This window comes from Astatotilapia calliptera, chromosome 8 (genome assembly GCF_900246225.1).
Source record: "Astatotilapia calliptera chromosome 8, fAstCal1.2, whole genome shotgun sequence".
NCBI classification, from domain to species: Eukaryota; Metazoa; Chordata; class Actinopteri; order Cichliformes; family Cichlidae; genus Astatotilapia; species Astatotilapia calliptera.
The window spans coordinates 22,587,948-22,610,452 of record NC_039309.1 but is presented as its reverse complement, the minus strand read 5'-3'; the positions used below and the strand labels follow the sequence as shown (position 1 = coordinate 22,610,452).

At 39.8% G+C, this 22,505-nt stretch overlaps 1 protein-coding gene across 1 annotated transcript in view; it reads left to right on the top strand.

The window, feature by feature from the left end:
* The window catches only part of ca10a (carbonic anhydrase Xa), a 289,525-nt gene that overhangs the window by 255,388 nt on the left and 11,632 nt on the right, over positions 1–22,505 (top strand). The gene's annotated exons all lie outside the window — the stretch shown is intronic.

Below are 22,505 nucleotides of genomic sequence, written 5' to 3'. Positions count from 1 at the left end.
CACAGAACACGCGATGAGCTTAAATGAATGTCGTGTTTTTAATTCGCTCCGGACTCGTGAATCTCAACCCAGCAGCAGCGGTAACATTTGCACGTCCTCTCCTGTTAATGCGGCAGGTAAATAATTAACTAACAGTGCATATTATGTTAGCGCGATCTGCCTTATTACAAAACCTGCCATTACTGTGCGTTGCATTTAGGTCCTGGGGACCCTGTGACACCCCATTGAAGAGCCGTAGGCTGGATCTCTTAAGATCTCACTGTTGGGTTTGTATGGCCATGTTACTCCTAAATTTCTATCTTATTCAAAGAGAAGATATAAAACAAAGTTCTAAGCTAATCGACCTTAGTGTTCTCCTTTTTAAAAAGAATCGATTAGAGAATCGATAAAGAATCGAATCTTTAAACAGAATCGAAAATGGAATCGGAATCGTGAAAACCTTATCAATACCCATCCCTACTTGCAATAAATGATGTTTTTTCAGGTGCAACATATGGAACAGGGAAAGTGAATTATGTCAACCTAACCAAATCTAACCAGCTAACTAAAATCTAGTATTCCTGGTCCATTAATGGAACTGTCCTTGACTTTTATGTAATATTGTTAAAATGGGATTTTTAGCACACTTGTTGTTTAGCGGGTAGCCAGCGGTCCTGAGACAGGAGGATCCCATGGCCAATCTCCTAAGTAACGGGGACAATATTAGAAATAATGACGCATGTTTATGTGTATTTTTGTGCATTAGAGCCCTGACTTTAGTTCAGGGTATAAAGCTTCAGGTGAGGATGAAGAGGATGATATTTCATTACGGTTCTGGTGGCCTTCGCTTTCCTTTGCATTTTAATAATAATACATTTTATTTATTTATTTATTTTTTACTTATTTAGGGAAGGGGACCTCTTTTCTGACGATAAAACAGACCACTATATTCAAATATGTTGGGGGAACATGGCGATTTCCACAAACCAGTGCCTGCTCCTGTGTATTTTTAATGTATTCATTATAAGTTTATGAGAATGCATCCATTTTTTGAAATGTAATTACAATCTAATTATGTATATATTTTTTTTTAAATTAAATAACCTCAAAAAAATACTAATCGTACGTTTAAGTTTGCGTGTTTGTACAGGTCGGTAGTACAGAACAGACTCATATGGCAATAGTAATTGGAACAAGCAGAAAGGAAAGATTAAGGCATTTATTTCTGGCCAGCATTAAGGCATACTGGTCATTAGAGAAGAAAGACATGCTGTACTCCCTTGCTTTCAGCAGCAGAAAAAGCTGAGCCATAATGAGTTTGTCAAAAAAGATTTTCCAAACATACTGAGGTGACACTGGAAGTGCTTTTGCTGTCGTTTGTAATTACACACAAATCTCTCTGATTAGAGACATATTAGACAGTTTTGATCAATGTCCTGTGAGGTGACAAGTAATTAACGTTGCATGATGCTTTATCATAGCTGATAAATCATCATGTGTAGTTACTCCGCCTCAGTTTGATTTGCAGCATGTTTCACAATATGAAAAACACAATGTTACATGTTTATCTGATTACCTAATATCTGATTAAAAACACGAGGCCTTATATGTAAGCTTTAAATTTCCAGTTTATCAAATACCATTGAGCAGTCCTTACCTTTAAATCTAAACTCTCTTCTTCCTCTCCTGTCCTGTCTTTCTTGTCTTTCTCCATCTGTAAGTGACGTTAGCTCTCTTTCTTTTCTCTCCCTGTGAAATGCAGTAGCTGGACCTTTAGATAGCAACACACTGTGAGACAAACCACACACAAACAGTTTGTGTGTTTGCTGATGTTTTTTGAGCTGATAGAAACGCTGTATTTGAAATCACCTGACACTTAAAAAAGTCACTCACTTTATGTTCACTCCTCTTCAGTAGTGCTAGCTAAATGCTTAAGTACCGCAACTTATGGAGACCTGCAGTCATTCTGGAACTGTGGCAAAAACACAACAAAACAAACAAACAAAAAAACCACCGTCCAACTTTGGCACTTGACTTTGGCACACATCGTCTCTTTTTATGTGGCGATAATACACAAACAGGATTGCCTTTCATGTGTTTCTGTGTAGACTCAAATTGGTTTGATGTTTGAAGGCTCAGAATGACAAAATAATAACTCAACCCAATTGCATTAAAGCAAAATTAATGAGCATGTTTTTAGAAAATGTAAGAATTAGAAAGTATTGATATTTGTTTAAAAATATAGGTAGTAAAAGTAAAAAGTAGTCAGAATATAAACTACTCAAGTAAAGTACAGATACATGGAAATTGTACTTAAGTACAGTAACAAAGTATTTGTACTTCATTACTTCCCACCCCTGGAAACAACCAACTTCCATCAGTGCTTCCCCAAAAACACAACCATAGTTACGATGGTAGCAATGGCACAGGTGTGTGTACAGTGATATAAAAACAGTGTTTTTACTCTTTCTAAGGTTTGTTGGTGGCCCAGATCTGGTTTGCCAGATGTGGCCCACACATGGACCAGCAGCAGACACACCGTGCTGGCCCAGAACAGTTTCAGCTCTGGCCCCAGATGTCAGCGTAATGTGTACCTTAATCAGGACATGTAATAACAACATGTGCTGGAACATAATAGTGCAAAAGTAACATGAAGAAACTCTGTTCAGACAGTGAATGGACTGATTCGCATAGCGCTTTTCCCTATCCCAGATTACTCAAAGTGCTCTATCATGTCACATTCACACACTTTCTCTAAACTGAGTGTTTCATAACTACATTCATACACATTCATTACTCTTGGCATACAGACTGGAGGAGCCAGGGATCGAACCACTAACCTCCTGAACAGTAGGTGACCTGCTCTACCTCCTGAGCTACAGCCACACAGTGATAAACATGAGTAAACCCTCACTAGGTTTTGGATACAGTGTACAGTCTCAAACCTGCATTTGAAACATTGGCTACCATAGCAGTATAGTATTGCAACATGGCATTTGGGTCTTCTAACTAAAGTAGGAAAATAGGAACATAACTGGTGTATGTCAACATCTGGTTGACATATACACCCTGACGTGACGCCAGTCGGTCAGAAGGGCCAGCTTGATGCCAGATCCGGGCCAGACCTGTTTTCTATGAGCCTGGGCCACATAAACCGAACCACAATTGGGCCAGATATGGCATGCCACATCGCATAAACAGTGCCATCTATGCCAGGCCTGGCCCATATCCTGATGACATACAGTGGGGCAAAAAAGTATTTAGTCAGCCACCGATTGTGCAAGTTCCCCCACTTAAAATGATGACAGAGGTCAGTAATTTGCACCAGAGGTACACTTCAACTGTGAGAGACAGAATGTGAAAAAAAAATCCATGAATCCACATGGTAGGATTTGTAAAGAATTTATTCGTAAATCAGGGTGGAAAATAAGTATTTGGTCAATAACAAAAATACAACTCAATACTTTGTAACATAACCTTTGTTGGCAATAACAGAGGTCAAACGTTTACTATAGGTCTTTACCAGGTTTGCACACACAGTAGCTGGTATTTTGGCCCATTCCTCCATGCAGATCTTCTCGAGAGCAGTGATGTTTTGGGGCTGTCGCCGAGCAACACGGACTTTCAACTCCCGCCACAGATTTTCTATGGGGTTGAGGTCTGGAGACTGGCTAGGCCACTCCAGGACTTTCAAATGCTTCTTACGGAGCCACTCCTTTGTTGCCCGGGCGGTGTGTTTTGGATCATTGTCATGTTGGAAGACCCAGCCTCGTTTCATCTTCAAAGTTCTCACTGATGGAAGGAGGTTTTGGCTCAAAATCTCACGATACATGGCCCCATTCATTCTGTCCTTAACACGGATCAGTCGTCCTGTCCCCTTGGCAGAAAAACAGCCCCATAGCATGATGTTTCCACCCCCATGCTTCACAGTAGGTATGGTGTTCTTGGGATGCAACTCAGTATTCTTCTTCCTCCAAACACGACGAGTTGAGTTTATACCAAAAAGTTCTACTTTGGTTTCATCTGACCACATGACATTCTCCCAATCCTCTGCTGTATCATCCATGTGCTCTCTGGCAAACTTCAGACGGGCCTGGACATGCACTGGCTTCAGCAGCAGAACACTTCTGGCACTGCGGGATTTGATTCCCTGCCGTCGTAGTGTGTTACTGATGGTGACCTTTGTTACTTTGGTCCCAGCTCTCTGCAGGTCATTCACCAGGTCCCCCCGTGTGGTTCTGGGATCTTTGCTCACCATTCTCATGATCATTGTGACCCCGCGGGATGAGATCTTGCGTGGAGCCCCAGATCGAGGGAGATTATCAGTGGTCTTGTATGTCTTCCATTTTCTGATGATTGCTCCCACAGTTGATTTTTTTCACACCAAGCTGCTTGCCTATTGTAGATTCACTCTTCCCAGTCTGGTGCAGGTCTACAATACTTTTCCTGGTGTCCTTCGAGAGCTCTTTGGTCTTGGCCATGGCGGAGTTTGGAGTCTGACTGTTTGAGGCTGTGGACAGGTGTCTTTTATACAGATGATGAGTTCAAACAGGTGCCATTCATACAGGTAACGAGTGGGGGACAGAAAAGCTTCTTACAGACGACGTTACAGGTCTGTGAGAGCCAGAGATTTTCCTTGTTTGAGGTGACCAAATACTTATTTTCCACCCTAATTTACGAATAAATTCTTTACAAATCCTACCATGTGAATTCATGGATTTTGTTTTCACATTCTGTCTCTCACAGTTGAAGTGTACCTCTGGTGCAAATTACTGACCTCTGTCATAATTTTAAGTGGGGGAACTTGCACAATCGGTGGCTGACTAAATACTTTTTTGCCCCACTGTACATCTTACCATGCCAGAAGTCAGCCAGCAGTGCCGGCTTGATACCAGATCCGGGCCAGACCTGCTTGCTACGTGGGTAATAAATGCCACCAGAAATACATTGTGGCAGTACATAATAGAACAATAATAAGTTTGAGGGGGGACCTCTAAAAATCTTTAGAATTGTTTCCTACTTTGTGAAACAATGTTAAGAAACACAGCTTTTTATATTAAAAAATTAACTTAAAAACATTAAGAAGTAGCGTGACATTCAGTAGGTTTTTCTACTTCTTTCTACTGAATCAGGGTTGATGAGATACTGTATGATAGGCTCAACCAATGTTTTTTTGAAAGAGCTGTGCTTGATGTTATTCACCTGTGGCCATGAAAGTGATTGGAACAATTTAGTGATTTGGAATGGTGAGTGAATACTTTGATTTGAGAGTTCTTTCTTGCCAACACTGGAAAAAGTAAGTGAAGTAAAATGGATTCACTTTAAAATTGTACTTGAGGAATTTCAATACAATCAAAATGCAGAATTATAAGGACTTTATAGATGGAGCACGTGGAATCTAATGATCCCATGGAAACATATATTGTTTGAAAGAAAAATTGAACATCTACAAAAGTCTCCATTTGTTTAGTTTACACAGTGGATTTCAAAAAACCTCCCTTCGAAATCTCCAAATGTGAAATTACCTCTTGCATGACTGTAGTGATTCGCATCAGTCCTTCCAAGAGGCACAGCCCTGTCATAGGCATGGTGGTGAAGCATCTAATTTGACTTCTGCATGCTTTTTTTCATGCATAAAAAAGTGTGCTTTTTGTGCTATTCCATTTAAAATTTTTGATGAGCGAAATAATTAGTTTCACTGGCTTTGTTCATGAGCCACTCACATTGCTGCATTCTGTCATGGCCAATAACAAATTTGTGCAGCAGCAAAAGTAACTGCAGTCCTGACAGAGAGATTTATTATAATTAATGAAATCATTTTTCCTCCTTCAGAGAATGGAAGGTGATATACAAATCTTGGCTTTTTACATCCCCTCACAAGCTGACAGATCAGCTCTGAACAAACTGTACAACATTATTGTTGGTTTACAGGACTCTAACCTAGAAGTAATATTTATTGTGCTGGGATACTTTAACAAAGTCAGTATGAAGAGAGTTCTACCCAAATACTATAAAAACATTTATTTTCCTAGAAGGTAATCCCTACACACATTCGTAAATCTTAGTTTATGTTTGCGGATCATACTGACAAATCTCAGTGACCTTAACTTCAAGGTCAAGGTCAGAGATCAAGATTTCTTAATATCTTGTGAACACTATAAGAAGGAAGTCACCTATGATTTTCAAATTCATACCCTAGGTACATGTACTATGACCCTGAGGGGTAGTACTGGTGGCTGCAGGTATTTTTGCTCTTTTTCCCCCCTATTTAGTATTTGCAGTACCAAAATATTGTGGACATTGTGTGGCCACGCTAACTCTAATACAGACATTGGAGGAAATTGACAGTTACACATAATAGGTTGCAAGTTCAAAATAATTTGAATGAGTTCTTTTTAGCTTTCTATAAAGATGATTCTTTTTACATTTTTAAATTTTATTTGACTGAAAGTCAGCACATGCTGGATGGAAACACCTAGCAACTAACATAATGCTTCAATTGACTAATATCAGTTTACTTTCGGCTACTACCACTACTACTGCTTTCCTACAGCCTCATAACAAACTTTTTAAATGCTTGATGTAAAAATACTGTTTCCTGATATGTGTTGTTTATTGTAACTCGTGCATTAAACAGTACATATATCTTACAATGAAACGGGTATTAAATATGACCAAGAGGAGGTATATAGATGATGAATAAAAGAGGGTCCACGACAGATTCCTGAAGAGCTCTAGTAGTAACTGGAAATGAACTGAATTTTAAATTTTATAATTGAATAAATTGAGTGCTGCCATAGAGATAAGATTCAAACCAATCTAAGGCTGTATCTGTGATTTCAATAGAAGCAAGAGTCTCAAGAAGAATGCTATAGGATATAGTGTCAAAGGCAGTAGACAGATCAAGGACGATTACAATGGTTAATAAGCCAGAGTCAGCTGCCATGAAAAGGGCGTTTGGCAAAAACCAGACTGGAATTGTTCACAAAGGTTACAACCAGACAAGTGAGTGGGACCTGAGATGCAGGTACTTTCTCAAGGATTTAAGATATAAAGGCTAGGTTGGATTTACGACGACGATTGATGAAATTTTGGCAAGCTGCGCCAGGTTTTTTTTTAAGTATAGGTGTTATCTGCTGATTTGGGAAATCAGGGAACAATACCAGAGGTGAGGGAAGAAGGAATAATAGCAGGTATTATGGTGTTCAGAGAGGGTCAGTAGGCTCCAACCAAAGAGGGTAGAAACTCCAATCAACAAGTGGATGGCTTGGATTTCAGATTAAGTCAGAAAATTCAGAAACAGAGGAAAGTGTCAGACTTGAAAGTGCACCAAAGGAATAGTTGAAGCTGAAAGCCTTTGTTGTCATTATACACAGTATAACGAGATTAAAAAGCAGCTCCGTAAAAGTGCACATATGCTAGCACATTATATGAAACTATATAATAAAATAACCATACAAATAATGTAGACATACAATCTAGACAGACAGTTTGAGCACCGACAATTTAACACGCACGCAAGAGTTAATGCTAGAGATATTTCAGTGCGAATTACTTTTGTGCAGGCTGAGGGAAGTGAAAAAGTGGTTAGTTGCTTGTAAATCTTGTAAACTTTAGTGTTCAAAAATGACATTTAAGTATTACAATAAGTGGCAGAATACAAATTGATGGCTATGGAGAAAAGGGCCCTTGTGTTCCCTTCACCTAAACTGACTAAACCTGCATATTAAGAAGATATTGCTGAAGGTATAGCATCCTTTTTAAAGATGACTATGGTTATTGTACATTTTCTTGTGGATGTCCAGATCTTTCATAGAGATGTTCCAGATGAAGGGCTTTAGCTTTCAGCTGACATAATTCAAACGCAAACCATCGTCCAGAGTGGGTGAAAAAGGTGAGTGTTTTATAAAGTAGCCAGGGCATCTAAAATTCCACGGAGGCCATCATTATAATGAGCAACTAGTTCTTCAGGGGTGGATGGAGGATTTATGCTGGGGAGACTGTCAATACCACTCAAAACAGCATTTAAATTAATGCCTTTGATCTTGTGAAATGAAATGACACGTTGGATATTTGCTTTGGATAGAGTGAAATTAACATCAAAAGATATTAATATGCGGCCAAAGATGGGGGAGATCAATTGCTATACAGTTAAGACGAGTGATGCCAGAACAACCGATTAGGTCCAGGATATTTACTTTGCAGTGTGTAGGGAAATCATCATGCTGCAGCAGTCCAAACATATCCAAGCAAGAAGTAATGTCCCTAGTGAGAGATGATTATTGATATTGTCCATATGTAATATTAAAGTCTCCCAGTAATATGGGGAAAATGAACAAAATGGGTGAGAAAAGCAGCATATTCATTGATAAAATCAGCACTGGAGTTAGTTGGGCTATACACAGAGGTGACTATAGGGATATGTCCATTAAGTTATAGGGAAATGGATTCAAATTAGTTCTTGACTGGCACATAAATAGGTGAAACCTGCCGTGGTAGATCACAAGACCTCCCACTCTACCAGATGCTTGAGGCTACCAGATTTAAATAAATCTGTGAGGAGCAGAGTCACACAATGTGAAATGTCATTTAGTTTTTGCTACGTTTCAAACACAAAAAATTAAACACCAAAAGAAAAAATTCTTTAGGTTTTGCTAGGACAATGCAAAATGTGTGCAGCCATTAATTAACACAATGTGCAAAATAAATGGGAAGCTAGCATATAAACCAAAAACAGAGCTTAATTCTTCAAGATAGCCCGAGCTCTCTCTGGGAGTTTTTCCTTGAGTAGCCTTCGGAAATAGTTCTTCAGGGTTCTTGAAGGACATTCCGAATCTCTTCTTTAGAAGTTGGCTGCCTTTACTGTGGGGTCATCTAGACAGAGAACAGAACAGAGCTTTCCCTGTTAAGTTGATCCCATAGTGCTTCAATAATGTTGAGGTCGAGACTTGGGGGAGGGGGATGCAAAGCAGTCTTTCAGTTTCTGAACTGGACCTATGAAAAGCATGAATACAGTTAACTTTTTTTATTTTTTATTTTTTCAGCTTAATACCTGGCCTCACCTCTTGCATATATTGTCAGTTGTACTGCATGCAAGCTGGCAAATAACAGGGAAACCAAGGCCAGGAGATAGCCAACGGATGTTCCCGTTTTTCATCCTATTCCATTTTGTCATATTCTACTCACTCAAACAATTGTTTCTGGTTAAAATGGCAACTAGAAAACATCTTACTCATCCTTCACCACCCCCCGCCATAGCCCTTCTCAGAGCTAGAGTTGTGATTTCAAGGTCCAATAAGATTCTTCATAATTGAAAATGAAGAAAAATTCTCGCTTGCCAGCTCCCTTGCCTGATGTGCAGATTTTGCTGACGCTGTGCACATCCTTGAAATGTGAGCAAAGAGTGGAATATTCAAACTTTTTAAAGCAGAACCTCTTTCTGAAATTGCTTCCTGTGGCAGGAATGGCACGTGTTTGTGTATATGTGAGTGAATTAAAACTCAAGCTTTCATTTTTTAATCACCCCTTTTTATTGTCAAACTCAGCATGGCTTTTTCTTTGGTCTTTCTCTTCCACTTTGCTGAAAAATTGTATGTAACTGTGTTTGCCTAAGTTTTTATTTATGTCTGTGTGTGTGAGGGTGTTTGTGTGTGTTTAGCTCACATTTACTTTACTGCATACCAAAAAAAATGCATGAATGAAATGTATTAAATAAATATAAAAGAGTGGCAGAACATAATGAATTTAATAAAGAACAGAAAGTCTTTCTTATTATTACATAAAACTTCATAGTGTTAGGTGGCAGCTCATTACTCAGTCTAATTACACTAATTCTCCCTCTAGAAAAAAAAGAAACTGATAACATCGCGTATAAAATAATGACTTGAAGTTATTGCTGTTTTAAAAAACAACAACAAAAAACCCAACCCAAAACAAAAAAAGCAGATGATCTTTAAAATTATATCCGGCAGTGTAGAACTAAACTGTACTTCCATGTCTTTCATGGCTATTTATAGATAAAGATAGAGATACATAAACATGTAAATGCACATAAACATATAAAAATAAGAATAAAGGTAGAAAATAATGATAATGGCTGAGCATTCTCTGTGTAAAAACAGAAGCTAGCCTGGTGGACACATAATATTTTAGCACCTGTTAAAAAAACCAAGGTGTTTCATTTTCAGATTAAATTGAGTGGCTGCTTCAGGAGAGCAGAGCTGCATGCATAAATTAACCCCTAGGTACTGGAATACCAGCCAGCCAATGCACAACACACATCACCCAAATACTCTCACACACACACACACACACACACACACACACACACACACACACACACACACACACACACACACACACACACACACACACACAATTAATAATTCCCGGTATACTGATTCTTTCTCCTCTTGTGTACATCTCATTTATATACAGGAGCTCCTCAGTACATTGCATTATAAAAGCATACTGAGTGCTAAATGGGTACTAGACAATCAAAAGCCATTTTAGTGAGCACCATGTAAACAGTGATAGTCTATTGAAGGTTACTGAAGTAACCAAACAATGAGAGACATCGAAGGCTGAATGAGGAATAGAAGATGGACCTCACTAATATAACTGAGTACTGTAATTACACTACTTGATCTGAAGGCCAACTTTATTCATATTTTCTTGAACTGCTTTAAATTCAAGCCTTTCTGAGAAAATTAAAAAACACTGAGTCTCTTAACAATGACGCAAGCAAAAATTTTACTCTACTATATTTTAAATGGCATCAATCTATTCTGAATCATACTATGCATTGTTTAAGAGAAAAAAACCTTTTGTGTAAATGTTGTAAACCATTTTAAAATACCAACAGCACAGTAATAATAGTTACTTGCTCGGCAATAAGATTGGCTATGCAGCTGAACTTCAGTGTTTCACTTTTCTTTTGTCTACACATAAATGTGCTGCATGTCATTTCAGTCAAACCAGACAAAAAGCATTCAGTTTTGAGATGTAACAGGTAACACTGAGGAGCCTTAGTTAATGTTGAGCCAGTAACATTATTTATATAACCTACGAAAGACCAGATAACTGTTATCATCCCCTGATATATAAAACATTAGAACTGAAAGAGGAAGTACATTTTTGTGTGTGTGTTTTAAAGTAATCCAAATCGGTTGGATCATCATCAACCAGTGAGAGCTGGCTGTCCGACTATGAACAAGCACTTTTGAGTCTTTCTTTGTTTTTGCATTTTTATGCCAGTTGTCAATATTTAGTTTCTTTAAACTTTACCAGAACACTGGGTCATGATCATCCTACATATTATACATAGAGTGAAATTCCGTCAGAGTGTGAATCATTGTGGTGACTGTTTTAGCCCATTAGGTACAACAACATCATTTTCACCAACCCTTTTCTAAAGTGTGCTGTAAGTTTTAGATTGATTTTCCTCCTTCCAGGCAGCCGCTGCTTTGAGTGCTTTCAGTTCACTGTGGAGACATAATATGTAGGTGATCCATCACAAAGAAAAATTCCTCTTCTCCGTTTGGCCCGTGTAATACTGAAGCAAGGTCACATGGGCACTATGTTAAAAAAATATTTACCAACGTTATATTCACAGGCTCTCTAATATTTAACTGAAATTCAGAATTAGCATCTTATAGGCCCAATGTTCTTTTGCCTGTGCTTGGTTTATGATCTTGTTGATCACAATGATGCGGTCCATTTAGATAACCTGTCTTAAGATAACGGTTCAAAAGTGGTGTTAGTGAATCCACCAGAGTGTCTTAGGCAGAAAATAATTACTCAGAAATGTAGATGAAATTATTAACAGATTCGAATCAGTTCATTTAAATCTGTTTATCAGTTAACATATTTTTACGTCTGTTTTTTCTTGTCTCAGCTGAAAATGCTAACATGCGATATTTAATTGGAATTTTGAATAGAAATCTATGGTTTACTCTCTAATGCTAAGGATGCCTTATGGCACCACCCCTTCTAGGACCGAGCCAAAACAAAGCCAAGCTGGGTACATGAACCAATCAAACTGTTGCAGTTGTTGCATATACATAGTTGAGGTTGGCGAGAGTTTCAACTGTGAAATGGCAGGCATATATACAGGTTCTTGTCCAGTTATCCTTGTAAAAAAGTAGGTGAATAAACTATGTTTTAGACATCTGAAAATTTTCTCCCACCCACCCAAAGTTTGAAGTCCATTTCTGAGCTTAGGATGAATTGTGTCTTATAGCCTGCATGGCAGTGTTGATAGTTTCAGCCAAACCATCATATACTTACATTGCTTATCCAGTAACAGAGCCTCATGTGTATTATCATTATTTTTGGAAGGAATACAAAACTTTGGTTTGGCTTAAGGGTCAGGTATGATCATGGAATGGAAAATATACAGGATGGTCATTTTATGTTACAGAGAAGAGGAGTAGGCAGGTGTTTCAGTAATAACCAAAGAATTGAAAGACTGTGGGCAGAACTGCACACAATTGTATCAAGACACCTTAGAAATATTTTTAATTTTATGGAAGAACGGGATATGTTGGATTCACTGAATGAGCTGCATCTTTTTTGCCTGTATTATGTTTATTCGCCAAGGATTGAAAAAGCAAGAGTACAGAGCAGAATCAGTGTCAATCAGTGGAACAACCATGATCTCTCTACACAAGGAGGACAGGCGCCTCTTCAGCTGTGGCATACAGGTGTCACAAACAATGTGGGAATCCAGTCGTTTATAAATGACATTTTTCATGTCGATATCTATTATGGCATTGATGAAGGGCCATTACCCCGGCCATTACTTCAAACAAACAATAATGTCATAATTCCAGATAATGATGTCAACATTAATGAGACCGCAATGAACATTATTCAACAAGTGAATCTATTAGAAAATGATGGAAATCAGGGAATATGTTTTTTCTTCACTTTTACACATTTTTTGTTGAAAAAAAAGAAAGAATTAAGAAATATAAGAAAACATATCCGATCAAAACTAACAACATACTGAAAGCATTGTCTGTAAAATGACAGCAGAAACTGAGGCAGCAGAAGAATGAAAAGACACAAAGACAACCATGTCAAAGACACATGAACAGAGTAATGTGAGACAAAGACTATATGTTCACACTCAATAGTCTAAATAAACTTCTGAAGTGCTGTTAAATGGTTGGTATCTACCTGTATGAATCCTGAAGAACAATCACCGTAACGAGTCTTAAAACATCGATCTGACTGAGGCAGATGAATTTGTGAATATTAAAACTTTGACAAGTTAACACAGTCCTGCTCAAATGGAATACAAACTACTTCTAATGCAATATAAGATTTATAAAATAAATATACTTACCTTTTTGACTTTTTTTTGAAGAGTTCCAGGTCAGCTATGTGTTCCAGAGTTGGATTTGATGAATTGCCAACCAGAAGAGAAAATGCTGTTGGTGACAGAAAGTTAGGTGGTTAGGACCACCATGTACCAAGCTTACTGCAACAGAATTAAAGGAAAAGCAAAACTGTCAATAATGTTGCCTGTAAAGACCCATATCAGTTAGACAGTTCACACTATTAATCTTAGAAAAATTGGTAATTACCAGTACTCTCAAGAGCCAAGTTCTTGCAGTTTTATTTCCCCTCAAACATGGGTGACCCTGCAATGGTGTCCATCAGTAGTCTCAAGAATTCCCTCCTTGGCCCACCTAAATCAACCCCTTTCTCATTTCACACACATCATCAAATTGGGCTCATGAGATATCCTTTGAAAACCATGTAAGGCTCCCTCCCACACAGCAGAGCGATTTATATTACATTTGCACTGCTATTTTGTGCTAATTTTGCTTGACAGTTCCAGCAGTATCTCTTAAAGCGGGACTTTTTCTGCACTAAAAAAAGAAAAGAAAACACAAAATTAAATATATCAGCTACATGGTCATCTTACAGAATTTGAAAATATGTGTCATACTGATCATAGAGATTTAAAGTTTTATATTCATTTGACAATTCTGGAAAGCTCTAATTCAAATTCTGTACATCTGACTCTCCAAGCTTGCAATTATAGCTTGATTTAATTCTTCATGATCTGAAGGATTGCCAGAAAGCGATGCCGCGAGAGTTAAATATGAGAGTAATCATCAGCATTAACACTCATGGCAGGGATGTCTTCACTTCTTGCCATGAAACCTCTGCTGTGACTGCTTGTGCCAGGTTTGTCATCACTTCTTGCCATGTAGCCTTCATCACAAATGCTGCTCTCATCACTTACTTGCTTTGCTTTTTACCAACACTCCTGGCAATACAGTTGGTGCCAGTATCATCTTCTTCATCACTGCTAGTGCCAGGGTTATCATGCTTAACATGACTTCTAAACATTTTAGTGACTTGCCTGCTCATGTCTGTTGAATTTGTTGAGTATCAACTTCAAAACAATCATCATCACTGTCCTTATCAGTTGCACACCTGCTTAATGCTGATTTGGAGCTGATGTGGGAAAGATCTTTGTCCTTATCTGATTCAGTCTTCAACAGGAAAAGGCCAAAAATATACATCAAAAGCAAGAAATTATAGTTTATCTTAAACAAATTAAAATAAGAAATAGCCATCTTGGTTGCTCCCAAACATGTTTTAAATAAATATATCTTATTTTGCTTGAAGACAAATTGTTGACATTTTTTCCCAAATGATGATACTTTTTCGTTTCTTTTAGGAACTTATTAAAAGTGTCCTTACATAGAGGGCTTTGACTTTAAATACCTTTGGGATTAGCATATCAGTTAGCTCGTGACCATCTTGGAGCCTTGGACACACCAGCTTTTTGTCACAAGCCATTAGAAACTCGAGGCTGCAAAAAATAATTAGTTGAAATTGGTGTAGTTAGGCAAACAGAAGAGTTAATTTTATATACTGTATTGAATTATATTATATATCATTATATAGTATCTGCCTTGGTGGGGTAATAGTGAGTGGCAGTTTTTTTTTTTTTAAATAAGATTGGAAACTTTGCCATTATAGAAATACAGGGTGGGCCATTTATATGGATACACCGTAATAACATGGGAATGGTTGGTGATATTAAAGTCCTGTTTGTGGCACATTAGTATATGTGAGGGGGCAAACTCCTCAAGATGGGTGGTGATGGTCACCACCATGGTGGTGGCCATTTAGAAGTCGGCCATCTTGGATACAACTTTTGTTTTTTCAATAGGAAGAGGGCCATGTGACACATCAAATTTATTGGTAATGTCACAAGAAAAACAATGGTGTGCTTGGTTTCAACATAACTTTATTCTTTCATGAGTTATTTACAAGTTTCTCTTTGTTCACAGCCATTGACATGTTGAAAAGGTTAACACGTGAGGAGCGGATCGAAATTGTGTTGATATCTGGTGAACGCAGTAACCGGGTCATTGCAGCAGATTTCAATGCAAGACACCCTACGAGACCACCCATCTCCCATGCTACAGTTAGCAAACTGCTTGCTAAGTTTCGTGAAACTGGTTCAGTGTTGGATTTGCCAAAATGTGGACGCAAGAAAACTGTCACTAATGAAGAAACATCAGTGGCTGTCCTAGCTTCATTCAGCAAGAGCCCACAAGGTAGCACTCGCCGCATGTCAGTGGAGAGTGGCATTAGTCGAACATCCCTTCGGTGGATATTAGCTACTCACAAATGGCACCCTTACAAACTCCAGCTACTGCAGCATCTCAACGAGGATGACCCAGATCGGTGCGCAGAATTTGGAGAATGGCAAAAAAAGTAGAGTAGCAGAAGATTTTGTTCAGTGATGAGGCAAACTTTTATGTGAATGGTGAAGTTAACAAAAAAAACCCCACCACTATTGGTCTGATACTAACCCACATTGGATGGATCCCTTCTAGACTGTTGGAACAACAAAAGTGATGGTTTGGTGTGGTATATGGGGTACAACGATAGTGGGTCCATTCTTCATCAATGGAAACCTCAAGGCCACTGGATATTTGAAATTGCTACGTGATGCAGGAGGGGGAGATACAGGAGAGGTGGAGGAAGATCTCAGCCTGGGTGTTTATTGTCTTATGTAGTCTGGAAGATGAGTGGATGGTGGGGTGGGTGCAGTTTTCTCTGTGGTGGGGTTGGGTGGACTGTCCCGGGCTCTGTGGGGCCGGGAGGCGCTGTTGCACTGGGCCTGGATGGGCCTGGGCCCCCTTTCCCTGGCGGGTCGCGGAGTATGGGGGTGCCCACTGGGGTCAGCGGGGGAGCTGGCCCCACGGAGGGGTCACTTGCCCCTCCCTTCCTTCCCTCCCCATCTCCAGCTGCCTCCCTCTTCCCGCTCCACCACAACCACCCACACATGCAGGACCTTGGAGTAGGGGTATGTCACCAGGGTGCAGAGGAGGCTACCCCCCCGTCCCCTTCTGGCTGCCTCTGCCTCAACTTTATCCCACAACTTAGACATTCACATTATTCACACTCTCATTACACATACATATAGGATCTTGGGGGTGGGCACGATACACGGAATCCAAAGTACCATCAGGGTGTACACCTCACCCCTGGCGTCGTTGCCCACCTCTCAATTTTAAATACACGTAGACATTGAGGGCCTAGCAGGAGGGACCATGCGCTTACCTGCTGCTCTCTGGCAGGTAGCTCCATGCCCTCCTGGGTTTTAAATGCACCTTAGAACACACATGCATCAACACTACAATGAGCGGGTGGAGGGAGGTTTGGAGTCTTCTCTCACCCCCATTCTCTGCAGCCTGCTGGTGGGGGGCTAGGAGGAGGAGTTGGCCGTCCGACTGCGGTCTGGAGTGTGGGGCCTCCCTGCTGCTGCGGAGTCGGGGCGATCTGCCTCCCCCTACCGCAGGGAAAAGGGTAACACCACCTGGGTCTGGGTGCAGTTCCCCCCTCCAGGGGCAAGGGTACCTAGACCCGGTTTGTAGAGTACGCTTGGGGAGTGTGATCGTGTGTACAGCGTCTCTTTATGTCTGTCTCCACGTTGGTTGAGTGTGGAGTAAGTGCATATGAGAGCATGAGGGTGGGAATGGATGTTTGTATCTGTGTGTGCCTGTACGTCTGTGCCTATATGTCAGGTTGGGTGTCAGACGCCACCTCTCTGGGGACATCTCAGGCCCTCCAAGGTTTGGAGGCCTATCTCCCCCTACCACCACTTCCCCTACCAGTGGCGGACTCCCTCAGACATCGGTGCGTTGGTGGTTCTTTGTGTCCGGGGATAGACGTCCAGGTACACACCGGCTCACTCCTTGGCGACCGCTTATGGAGCCTGGGGCTCGCTCGGGCCACTTTGGAGGTGGGGTGCCCCCGGCCTCTTGGCCTGGGGCTCGGTCACTCAGGCACAGCTGGCTGCCGGCGGAGCTCACGGGCGCGTCACTGCAACCCCCCCTGGCTTCTGCTCCGCGGCTGCTGAGTGAGCCCTCATCTGGGACTCTCCTCAGCTCTTTCTGGGACAGTGGCGCGGCTGCCCCTCTGTTGGTCTTCCTTGGTCTCTTGTGTTCTGGGGGCCTCTGGATGTCTGGAATTTTGATCTCCTCCATACCTGCTTCATGCCCTGGAGGACGGGGCTGTGGCCCCCCCACACCCTCTAGCAGATCATTACATGTAGGAACCTTTAAAAAAAACAAACAAGCGCGTCCATGCTCACAGGTGTACACACGGGTGATCACACCCACAAACTACACCCTTTTTGGCTCCTACCTCAAAGCACACTGTGTTCTGTTGATCTTATGTGCTGCACAATAATGTTTAATATTTAGTATTTACTGTCATATTCCCATATATCATTGTGATGTTGTTTATTCTATTACACTTGTTCTCTTCTGCTTGTTTTCTTTTTTCTTTCTAAGCAGGTGATCCAGGTGATTGATAGATGCATTTTTTATTTCTTTTTTTTTTTTTCTGCCCGTTCTGTTGGTTTTTGTTTTTTGCCCTTCTCCCCCGTCCCTCTTCTCAGCTGTTTCTCTTTCCCTCTTTCTTTCTCCCCTTCTTTCCCCCAGTCAAGTCTATCCCGTATTCAGTAAGTGAAAATAAAATAAACAATAAAAGGTGAATCAAATGGACCATTATGGCAAGGCTGGGATGGTCAATTTGGTAAAGTAAATCCGTTGGGCATCTTTCTTTGCCTTTAGACAACAATTCTGAAGGCAAAAGAGCCAAACGGGACAGGCAAAAAAAAAAAAATGAAATTGCTACGTGATGATGTGTTTCCCTCTCAAAACTAACTCGGGATCCGGGGCTCCGTAGTATATGGAGTGGTTTAAAATGGAGCACTGTAACAAAAAATAATTTCCCCCAGGGATCAATAAAGTATTCTGATTCTGATTATGATTCTGATTATATAAAAATTGGTGTATTTCAAAAATAAAAATATGAAGACACTTAAATTAAATTTCCTGTGGTGGGAAACTATTTTGTGCAACTTTTTTGTATTTGCAGTTTTGAGAGATAAGCCTCTTAAATTTCTCTAACTAGAAATATATGTTAAAAAAACAAAAATGATTTTTATTTTTTTTGTAGTTTATTGCACTTTTTTGCAATTTATGTAATTACTATGCACTTAATGCAGACATATTATTAAAATTTGGGCTATAATGGTTGTATTGATGTATATCAACTTGAAATGCTCCCAAAAATGGCACTACAGCATATAAAATATAATATAAGCTCTGGCGGACTTGGTTCTGTGGTTCTTAAAGGGTTAAACAGCTTATGGCTGGGGTGGCTGGAGTCCTTATAACCAATAACCAATCCTATGTGTGCAGAGACTTTTATCTCATAAACTGAAAAACAATGTCAGATTTTGGTGTCATTTGAAACCTTATTATCAGTAGGAATAGACCAGTTTCCTTCATCTTTTTTTTTTTACCGATTTATATTATCTTATAAAATAACATGATCGTGGACAAATAACTTAAGAAAGTACCATTCAATATTAGTTTTAATGGATTACATTAGGTTTACACCTAATACATTTGACAGTGTCAGCCCCACAGACAGAAAGAGACAGCACTTATTTCTGAAGAGGGGCTCCAGATACATTTAATTCAAATCTTGTCAGGTGTTTGAAAAGGATTTGCCACAGGCAGTCGCTTCAAACATTTTAAATCCCCATCAGCCACAGAAACATACCTTGGATATCCTATTTCAAATATAGTCACACACAGAAAATCCCATTGAGCTAATATTGCTGCGGCAGATTATTGGTCACAGAGCTGCAGATGAGGAGACTCTTCCTATTTTATTTTCTCTTGCTCTAATTATCATTAATCACTATTAAATGGAACATTACACCCACATTTGCACCACAGTAGCTTTGTTGTGAAGGATCTTGGATTAAAATTGCATCAGAACACCAGTCATGGCTTGTTTTGAAGAAAAATATCAGTGAAGAAAAAAAAAAAGCGAAATTTGGGTTTATGCTCAATTACCATTGCAGTTTATTTTGTATTAGCACAGCAGATTTTATCGGAGATGCTTCTAATTCTGTCACATTAGAAAAAAAAACATGGTGAAAAACGACAGCAAAAAGCCAATGCAGATACAAATCTAGAGTGTGATCAGCATATTTGTACATGGCAGCAAGACTTCTCCATTTGCAGGTTTCTTGATACTATACATTATCCTGTTAATCTGAAGAAGGGTCCAAGGATTAACTGAAGCTGAGATGGGGAGCATCATTTCCAGCCCAGCGCTTAGAAAGCTGTTAGTGCTAAGCACCCTTCTTTCCCGTATCGACTTGCTGTCTCCATATTTCCCTATCCCTGAGGGCACCGAGCCATCATGCCATAAAGAGACTGTCATGACCCCTTGTTGTGAGTAATAGTGACCATTCATACCCTATTCATTCAGTGCAGCTTTCCACCCAGGTTTAACTGACCTAAAAATGGCCAAAGAAGCTGCTAACTCACCAAGTACTTAGAAGAGCTGCATTCAGTGGAAAATTTTAGTGTGGTTGTTTTTTTAAAAGATTTCCCATGGAATCATGTGCAAAATTATTCTTTAATCTTTTGATATATTTCCAGTATTTATCAAACAAGCTATGGTTTGATGTTTGACTTAATGCTGGCCTTGTTTCATTGTTACTGTTGATGTATTAGGTGAATCCCATATTTTTCAGCTTTAAGCCGAAACATTATTTTTTGTTATATGTTTTTGGAAATTTTTGATGGTAATGCTTCTGCAAATGTAAGTCGTAATAATGAAATCTCTTTCTGCCATTCCTGAAATTGATTATTAAGAACTTAGCTCTGAAAAGCTAGCTCTGACAATATACATTAAATGCTTTGTGTGTTTTTCAGTGTGTGGAAGATATTAAATAGCAGTCCCTTGATGACTAAAATATAATTGTTTGCTACAGATTTCAGTGTTGTTGATAATGGAAAAGAATGGAGGAGAGGCTTGTTGTAGATGTTTGTTGTTGCCTTCAAACATGTAGTTACAGTTGTGAAAGGATGTAAACCTAAAAGTTATTGATGGCTAAACCTAATCAAACAAGGGAAAACAGTTAGTTAAAAAAATGTGAAATGTGTTTTCAGTCATCCAGATCATTGTAGTCTGAGGAGCTTGGAAAGAAAAGCGTCTGGATTTCTTTAAGTTTCCTTGAAGACGTTTCACCTCTCATCCGAGAAGCTACTTCAGTTCGAAGAGCAACTGGTGGAGCACTCTAGGCCATTTGACCTCAGTAAATCACATGATAGGGTGGGGCTAGATTTCACAATGGGTTCACCCAAAACCCTGGCTGATTGTGACGCACATCCATTTTCACACCTTGGCTCGTGTGATTAGGTAGAAGATCAATAGGGTCCATGAGGGTCCATTACCCTCTTGGGGACACTCCCATAGGGTTTAAAAATCTGGGGCTCCCCACCAATTGCTTTTAGGACTGAAGAAGCTTCTCGAATGAGAGCTGAAACATCTTAAAGAAGTCCAGACGCTTTTCTTTCCAAGCACCTTAGAAAGATGGGTTGTGAACTTACCTTACTTGACTTATAGTACTTAGAATGTTCCAATGAAGTTCTTGTGCATTGTAGGCCTTTTCCCACTCAGAACTCTAGTGTTACGGAACTACATAATATTCAGCAGAATGAAACACAGCGTTACCGCTGAATCTAAGTAACATGTTCCTGTTACATTGATAGAGGTGTTGAACTTAATAGTTAGTGTGAATTGTTTGAACAGCCCGAAGCTGCAATAAATGATGAGGTACAGTAGGCTCACACATAAAATTACCTTCTTCTGCTCTTTCTGTAACTATTTCTGTGTCTAATTACGACCTCTATTTTCTCGCTCTTTTTTCCTTCTCTATTTGGCAGACATTCTCACTTTATTATGGCCCACACTGGCCTTTTATTGCCCACCAGCAGCACACTTTGGGCAATTTGTCATTGGGAGAGTGGGGATGAGTTCTTTTGGCTGCCTCTGCCACTCTCACCTAAAAATCTAATCAGATCAGCAAAGGACTCTAATCACTTCCTCTCTTGCCTTGATTGCATTTATAGAAGTTCTGCTGTGCTGCACTCTCCCAATCAAGTATTCCATAATTACTCTCCTCTTATAATTGTTTATTTATATACCCCTGTACAGTATGCTCTTTGCCAGTGAGTGAGGAGAAGTTTATGGAGGTGAGGAGGGAAAGCCTTCGAGAAAAATCTGAAAATTATTGCCAGCCGTTTGTGCTTGAAATAAGTCATTTACCACCTTTGTATTCATGGGGTCATTGTGTATTACCACATATTGAAAAACTATAACGTAAAGGTAATACATTTTTAGGCATTCTGCCAATCTAAGAAGTAAGTGACAGATTTTTTAATACCCAAAAAAGGAGACTTTTTCTCCTGTGCTAATATTTGTCTGCTTGGATAAAATACTATGGGTATAGTTTTTTTATTATTTATGACCCAAATGCTAAGCTAATCAACCATCCACAATGCTATGGGTTAGGAGTAACTGTAACGGAACTGTAACCCCTAAAGCAAAGAAGATATTTTGTGAAAAAATAGTAAATAGTTTTTGATGCGGGCAGCACGGTGGCACGGTGGTTAGCACTGTTGCCGCACAGCAAGAAGGTCCTGAGTTCAATTCCACCATCAGGCCGGGGTCTTTCTGTGTGGAGTTTGCATGTTCTCCCCGTGTTTGCGTGGGTTCCCTCCGGGTACTCCGGCTTCCTCCCACCGTCCAAAGACATGCAGCTTGAGGGGATAGGTTAATTGGAAAATCCAAATTGCCATTGTGTGAATGTGCGAGTGAATGTGAGTGCGAATGGTTGTCTGTCCCTGTGTGTTGGCCCTGCGACAGACTGGCGACCTGTCCAGGGTGTACCCCGCCTCTCGCCCTATGACAGCTGGGATAGGCTCCAGCACCTGAAAAGGATAAGCGGAAGCGAATGGATGGATGGATGGATGGATGGATAGTTTTTGATGCATGAAGGATGATTACATTTTTTGCAATGGGAGATTGTTTAGCTTTCTCAGCAGGCTGGCCTTGGAGCAAATAATGACAGAACATCCCCGTCTCTTAATGTCCTTCATATTACTTCT